Genomic DNA, 8269 nt, shown 5'->3' on the forward strand with positions numbered 1-8269 from the left:
ATAATAATTACATGATGATGATGATGATTCTAAGAAATTACTAAAACAATGGACTGTGGAACGGTTTCCTTTCTATACCAAGCCCATTATGCAACAACAGTGTAAATCTCTGCAGGGATTACCTATATAACATTACTATAATCCCAAATAATAAAAAATATAACAGTGTCACTTTAAACTGTCAATAGAGGATCACAACTCCATTATTATTATATTATATTATATTATATATATATTATATTGCACGTTATTAATGATGCTGCAGTCAATATTTATGCCATTTAAGTTTAAATCTTCAAAAAACATAGGTGGATAACAATGTTATTCATCAAATGACAGATGAGAAAAAGGTCCCAATAAAGTGGAGTAAGGCTCTTTATTTAAAATATTAAATTCTAAAAACTAAAGTCTTCAGCTGTAGCCTATCTGAATTTATAAGAAGACTACTGGTGATAATAGGTTTTTTTTCGCTGCGTACATATTTCGTCGATGTTTGCAGGAGAATTGAAAATAGAAAAAGAAAGCTCAGACTTACAGGCCTGTAGCCTACATATTCAAGGTTGTAATGCAGGAAAATAATCTCCAAGAGTTGACGTTAAGCTATAAAACTAAATCAACCATTTCTAGCCGAGACACTGACACTGAAAACAGTTTTATCTAGTTGTATTATATTTTTATAAGCATAGGTTACATTATAGAAACCTAGCATTATAGTAGCCTTTAGTAGGCTTTTATACAGACCTGTCAAGTCCTGCTTTATGTCGAAGACGTTTTTATTGTTAAACCAGCGCATGGTCAAGCATTAAATAGTTACCGACGTGCAACAGCCTGCTGTAAACATAAAGAGCGCCATTGTTTGACCAAGCTATCACTTCGCAACCAAAACTTATCACTACGACTGAAGCAAAATCCTCTGATATCGCGAAATATTTGATCAACGTTTACAAAATGTACATTAAGTTAAAGAGTTACAGGCTCATATGCTGAGAGAAAGAGAGAAAGTCCCCTTACCTGCGCGGCTCAGGTAGAAAATACTCCTTTTGTTCCGGTGTATCACCTCCACTCTGCTTTACCTGCTTTCACTTTCTTTTAAGGTAAACTCCGTTTGTCAAGTTCTGTGTCTTTAAAAAGCAAGCGGTAATTTCTTTATTTTCTTTTAAGCAAGGCTTCTCCAGGCACAAGGGTACATCAAAGATCACCTTCCTGCCTCTGTTGATTAACTGAAATTAGAGGAGGATGAGTTAATGATTAGACAGCTTTAAACTGAAGGAGCGTCGATCCCAGAGAGACTTTAAACTATTCTTATCGAGCTGTTTTCATTTCGGGATTTGTGAAAATGTTGCTAGTTTTTATGCTACTATTTTTTTTAACAAACCCTGATCAGTTTACAGGTAGATTATTTTCTTTCCTGGAATGTGGCGTTCAATTGCCCCCCGTTAAGTCTTCTCTCAAGGTCATTCGAAAATGAATAGGTGGAATTATAGTGGTGAAAGAAGTACTCAGATCATTTAAGTAAAAGTACCAGTACAACAATGTAAAAAAAAAAACTCCATAATAAGTAAAAGTGAATTAGTATTATCAGCAAATTAAGTATTAAAGGTAGGCTACTCATTCTGCAGAATACATTACTGTATATTATTATATTGTCAGTGTTGGAAAGTACATTTACTCAGTTATTTGTACCTTTGTACAATTTCAAGGTACTAATATTTCCAGTTTATGCTTTTTTAGTTTTTTACATTTTTACTCAATTACATTTATCCCTACTTGGAAATACTATCTTACTAGTAACATAACAGATTTAGATGTTACATAAAAACCATGATAATCTTATAAAATATAATATATTAATAAACCTTTTTGGCTTGTGGCCTCTTTACAAAGAAGCAGAAGGACCCCATGCCAATGTTTCATATATCTGAGTTGTTAGCAGCTTCATTAAACTTTAAACTTCTCCCCTGTTCATTTAAATAACAGTTTGAGTATAGTTTGTATAATCTGATCAGTTCTTTATAAAGCTGAAAAATAGTATCTGTCAAATACATGTAGTGGAGAAGAAGTATAAAGTAGCATTAAATGGAAATACTCAAGTAAAGTTTTGCTAACAATGTTGGAAAGGTGAATCATCAAAAAATCAGAAATTAAACAGAAAACAGATTTCATTCAACTTGATAAAATATTTAAATACAATGAATCTCAGAAGCTTGTGGAGAACAAAATGAACCTGGTCACAAAACCAAATTTCCACTGTTTGTTTTACCTAATCAGACTGGTTCTGGTCCCCAGCCTTGTGACCCCTTCAAACAAAGCAATGTTGTGACACTTCATGATTTTCAAATCTTTTGGCTTCATTAGTAGGATTTGTAGAGACCCAAAGAGCTGGAAGTATCCAGTATCCCTCATGAAAAAAAGCTCAAATGAAAAACATCAACTTTACTTTCTTATACCTTTAATTGCCACTGATCAGTTATATGAAGAGCTGCATATAAACCCAGTTGGTTAAGATGCCTCAATGTGCACCTGCAAACATGCAACGCCATTTCAGTCCACTAGAGATTGATATGTGGCATATTAGTTTCCGGTGAAAAACACATTATTCTTAGGCAGTGATGGAGGCTCTGTCCTCACCTTCCTGTTTTAATTGCAGTAAATAAAAGTTAAATTAACTTCCAAGTATGTGGATAGAAACATTAAGATTTTCAGCTGCTACCACGTCAGACATCTGCCAAAGCTCCACGGTCAACATAAATGCTACTGAGCTGCTATCACTGTCAGTGTCAGCTTAACACAAATCACCACATGCTGTTTTATTCATCCATCTATCCATCCTTCATGACCTTTCTTCCTCTTCTTCTTCCCCCTCTAAATCCAAACAAAAAGTCTTTAAAGACATTTAAAAGTCTTTCTTTTACATTTGCAGTACTATTTTTCACATGTGAAAAGAGAGTCATGCCAGCAGCTCTGGGAGGCTGTACTTTGTTACAGTGGTACTTTGAGCAAAATGCTAACATGCTTATGTTTAGCAGGTATAACGTTTGCCATGTTCACCATCTTAGCTTAGCCAGTTAGCATTCTAATATTAGCTAATGAGCACAAGACACACAGTTTAATTTCAGTAATCAAAGTGATTACAGTTCATCCTGAGGGGAAACATGAATGTGTGCTGCAGAGGAGTTTTGTCTGTTTCTTTTTGTGTTCTCCAGCCCTTCCTCACCAGAAAAACATAGTTAGGTCCTGTACGCCTGTCGCTGGACTGGTACTTTCTGACAGTCATATATGTCTACTTTCCAATGGACTTAAGCCTATGTCATTTTAGGGAATGGTCATATATGTTTTTTCAACCAACATATGTGTCATTTGGGGTAACGCTGAGCTATGTCTTGGTACTTTCCAACAGTTGGAAGTATTTGTAGTATCTTTATCATCTATTTCCTTCTTTTAATATTGATACAGTATGACTGGTTTTGCAAACCGCCCAGGGATTTCCACCGTGCTGCAGCACAAGTTCCGCCACACAATGGCTGCTATTGAGCACAGGCTTCAGATTAGTGTTGCATAATCAAAGGATAGATGTGTGTGTGAGAGAGAGAGAGAGTCCAGATGTCCATGAGCTTAACCATGTTGAGTGTTCAATTATAATGCAGTGCTATAAAATTCATATTGACGAAATGTTATGGAGATTATTCGATAATGTTTTGTGTTGAGTGAAGCAAAGGAAGCAGATTACCAACATGTTATCCCCAACCTCACTCAGATACTTTGGTTTACTTTCATCCAGACAGCAGGCTGAAAATGTACTCGTGTAATTTGTATTCATTCAGTTGATTTGCATTTTGTTTCCACGCAACCAACTTGATTATGATGATTGTAGCTAAATAAGATTTAAGTTTTAAATGTATTGTGTCTTGTGTTGTTATAAACTGAACTAAATTAAAGACACGGTGAAATGCAAAAATACATTTTTGAAGTTCTAATCCTGTGTCCCTATGTAAAAAAAAAAAAAAAAAAAAAAAAAAAAAAGGGGGGGGGGTATTTTTCCCTTCATCCCTCACTTTCATTTTCCTGTAAAATGCAGAAATATTTTGTTGACATACTTTGAACTTGTGGTTACATAATATTTATCCAATCAAATGTGGTTTGGGGTGACTAGCTAACCTTTTCTAAATGTAATTTTATCAGGGACCATGCACAAAATGCATTAATCTCAAAAAGAGAAGAGACGCTTTGTAGCAAATTAAGCTTCCAGCTAATTTCCATCTGCAATCCCTGGGCAGGTGAAAGGAAACAATAAAACAAAACCTACCATCTCCACTACTGATTGACCAACACCCTATTGATACCCACAAAAGACATTGGAATAAGCACAAAACAGAATACAAATATCAAAATATTACATACATATATCCATAATTATATTAGCTGGGTGTGCTATTGTCAAATTAATGTTTGACAAGAGTGGTTGTGGGCCGCCCGGGCATAGGCGACATAGGCGGTCGCCTAGAGCGCAAAATGTCGGGGGGCGCCGCAAGGTTTTTGACTGATGCGACACCGGCGATTTTAATCATGTGCACCTCGTGCTGTGAGTCCAGACAGTATTGTAACTGGTAGAGTTTTGCAGTATTAACATCTTAAAACTGAAGCACAGCTTTGCTCTGTTTTGGACTGTGAGCTGCACTTTATTGCCTGATCAGTAGTGTTTTGGTTGGTTTCAGTTTCACATGCAGCAAGCAGTCCCAAACTTTGTCTGTCTAATAACTGTCTAAAGGGGATTGTCTGTATACCAACCAGCGGATCAGTAACGTAATGCACACAGAGTAGAGGCCAGGTAGACTTAAAAATACTACGAGTTCTCATGAAATGATGACGTTACGTAATATTGTGATTTTTTTCTGGACATATCACTAGAGAACACTATGGGAGATATTCTGCATGTGCAGAAAGTTTTGAACATGAGCAGAAAACCTGCTGAAACAAAGGAGTCCAGGAGTTTATAACTGAATGAAAATTTATTCATTTATCATTGAGGTGAGAAGTTCCTATGTAGCGCCAAATTTCCAATTTCTTGCCCAGGGCTCCAACACTGTCAGGGCCGGCCCCAGATTGTGAAGCCTCGATCGGGGACGCTACAATCTCCCCTTAAAGCAGACCTTGAAGATCTGCTCGTTTGCTCAAAGGGAAGCTGAACAAAGCTCTTCAACAGTGGAGGTGGAGCTGAATATAAACTTGAGTTGACAAAGCTTAACACTTCATGTTTAACAAGTTCATAACAATAATGATAAACGTCATGATTTCCTGTCTAGGACTTTCAGGACTTGTTTACGAAGTTACCTAATAGGTTTTAAGACAATCTTGTTTGCCTGAGACCAACATGATGCAGTGATGGAAACTAAAAAACTAAACTAACTAATTAAGCTAGTTAGTTCCATGAGTTAGTCGAAAAACCCGGCTGACTTTTAATGTTTCATGCTTACTTGTTTTAAAATTATAACCGTGTATAATATGCCCTTGAAGCTATATACAAAATATTGTGCTAAAAGACAGAGGCTAAAGCTACATGTCCCAGGCAAAAAGTTGGCATACTCACCTGCTGATGATCCATGTAGATGACACTTAAATAAGGAGAAGCACTGTTCATGCACTGCAGGGTATGATGATGGTTAAACTAGATTTTAGGGATGTCACTTGGCATATGGGTCTTGAGCAGTGTTGGCAGATTGGTCGGTTTACGCAGCAATTCTTTAGCTATTCGCAATATCAAGTCCCAGTTGCTAAAATGTAAACAAATACAGGCTATAGTTTTATTTATTTAATTCTGTCCCTTACATCCATAGTTTTATGTTGTGTTCCTGTCATGCTAGACTTGATACTGTACCTTAATTGCATTAATGGTTTGAATTATGTCATGTCCTGTTGTTGTTGTGTTAGGTTAGGCTGTGATTTGTTATGCTATTATTATTGTTATATGCTGCAGTTCTCTAGCTACACATATACACATAGCACACACACACAGAAATATATACCATCCATGTCACGTTGTATCAATGGGCAGCCCTGGAGTAATGATGCTGGTATTTCTAGCATCAAGGGCTCAGTGCTGATACAGCTTCAACATTGAAACTGTCTGTGTTATTTGGGCCAAATATTACTGTGGGAAAATTACACAGTCGACATATGGAAATCACCCAATTTTCCAGTGACCCAGACAGCTCAGAGGTTTTCTTCCTGTCAATCAAAGAGTAACACTAGACAGGAAATCACCCGACAGAGCTGCACATGTATTGTCTGGTTTATCCAGATAGGGCACATCAAGTTTGAACTCCGCTCTTTCGAGACAACTGAACCAGGATAATCAACTGAACAAAGCTGCACCCAGTGTCCGATGTGTCCATCCTTAAAAATAACTCAGCAATGCCTTTTAACTGTGTATGTTTTGGTTTATTGCTCAAATTATTTATGCAATTTTCCCATCGTTTCTCCCTCATTTGCACCCCCTTCATAGATTGTGTAGATAGATGATATTGCTGTCTACCACTATTGGTTAGAGGGTTTATATTCTTATCCCCATAACCTTCCCATCAACTTGCCCAGGGTGAATGTCTGCTCTGTCTCCGTCTGTCTATCTGGTTTCTGCTGCAGAGCTTGATTATTCTTTCATTATCTGTCACAGCGACTGACTCTAGGTTGATATATATCTCAGTCATGTGGGCTCATCCACGTTCCTAGGGTCCTATGTTCCCAGCCTGTGTCTTTTGATATAAACTAATATCGTAAGAAACTGGTATGGGTGTTCTTTGCAAACAAACGAAGGGAGATGGATGTTTCAAATGCAGTGAGAATGGTAAAAATCAGTTTAGCCACTGTGGAGATATCAATGCATAACATCAAGAAAATTTCTTCCGTTCAAATATGAATGCATAAGTTTAGAGTATAACATCCGTAGGCTACAAGGTGGATGATTTCAACATATTAATTCAGGGAAACGTTGAACATTTGGCCTTTGGAAAAACACTGGTGAGAACATAAAACCTTTTAATGTGTCATATTAAAAAGATATTGAGTAAGAGAACATTAGCCCCTTTGAACGTAGATATGTTGGGTTGAGGGTTCATTTTGTGAATAATAAAAAATTCAGTTTTTGAGGATTTTGGTTTGGAGGATTGGGAACATCTTGACATTTCCGTTTTTGCTCCAAAGCAAATGTGATTTTCAAAACCCAAAGATCTTGATCATTTGACTGCTAAACCTGCCCCCATGAGTTGCTGTTGCTACTGGTTACAACTGAAACTTCAGACTATGGGTCCTTGATTTCAGAAAGCTGGCTAATTTCTTGATTTTGATGACTATAACTGAGGCTGGCAGATTTTATCAACTGTAGCTAGCTAGTTATTTAAGCTAACGTTGAATATGAGTATGTTGAGTATGTTGAATGAGTAACTTGCCCATTGCTGTTAACTGTATATGTAGCCCTACAGTGTAAGGTGTAGCAACATTAACTGAAGGGGGTAAAAAAAAAACATTGGACAATAGTGTGTTTGCAGGTTTTTCATGTTGTCCCAGAAAAATATGACGTTTAATTCTTCTTCTAGTCGATGGGAAGCTCATGATCTTATTTCAAAACCAAAATGTTAAGTGCTGGAGTGGGATTTTGTAAAAGCATTTGGAAACCACTGTGTCAAACAACAGAGCAACACAGTATATTCAAGAACAAAAAGAAAAGAAAAGTCAACAGGCAGATGGCAGGAGAGTGTCAGCTAAACAAGCAAAGTGGAAGCTGAGTGATCTTTTTTGTCTTTTTCTTCATCTGTCTGGATGGATTCCTGCTCTGTGACTCATTCTGTTTTCAGTTTTCTCTGCACACTGGAGAGCAAAGAAAAATAACAGGTGAGGTGAGTTTTTATATTTGTGCTGTCAGAGGTGGTTTTATGAAAATGTTTTTGGGGGAAAGTAGGAAAAGAAAGACATTACACAGAGAAGATGAGCTTCACAGAAAGGAAGACTGACAGAGATGGGGGAGAGTGAAGGCATGAGATGAAAAAATATTAAGCTTAGTAGAGAAAAATGTACGGGAGACATGGGGAACAGAAGGTATTGGATTTATAAAAACTGGGTTATAGGGAGAGAGCAGACTTTCTTCTGAATCCGCCTCAATTTTATTACATATTCCTGGTGTCGTGACACTGGAGAAGTCCTACACACAGTGAATATATAATATGGAGTAAAATAAAAACGCACCACTGCTTTTGGGAAGTAGACAACATTGTGAAGTCAA

At 37.0% G+C, this 8269-nt stretch overlaps 1 protein-coding gene across 1 annotated transcript in view; it reads right to left on the reverse strand.

Annotated features, from left to right (window-relative positions):
- LOC119910077 (exocyst complex component 3-like protein 4) overlaps nt 1–861 on the reverse strand; it is a 31719-nt gene extending 30858 nt beyond the window's left edge. Inside the window, 1 exon segment of the mRNA XM_038728458.1 lies at nt 742–861. The gene's annotated coding sequence lies outside the window, so the exon portion shown is untranslated.
- Nucleotides 862–8269: the final 7408 nt, after the last annotated feature.

The sequence above is a fragment of the Micropterus salmoides genome, unplaced genomic scaffold (assembly GCF_014851395.1).
Source record: "Micropterus salmoides isolate LMB-PRFRI ecotype aquatic unplaced genomic scaffold, ASM1485139v1 Ms_hic_scaffold_19, whole genome shotgun sequence".
NCBI lineage: Eukaryota > Metazoa > Chordata > Actinopteri > Centrarchiformes > Centrarchidae > Micropterus > Micropterus salmoides.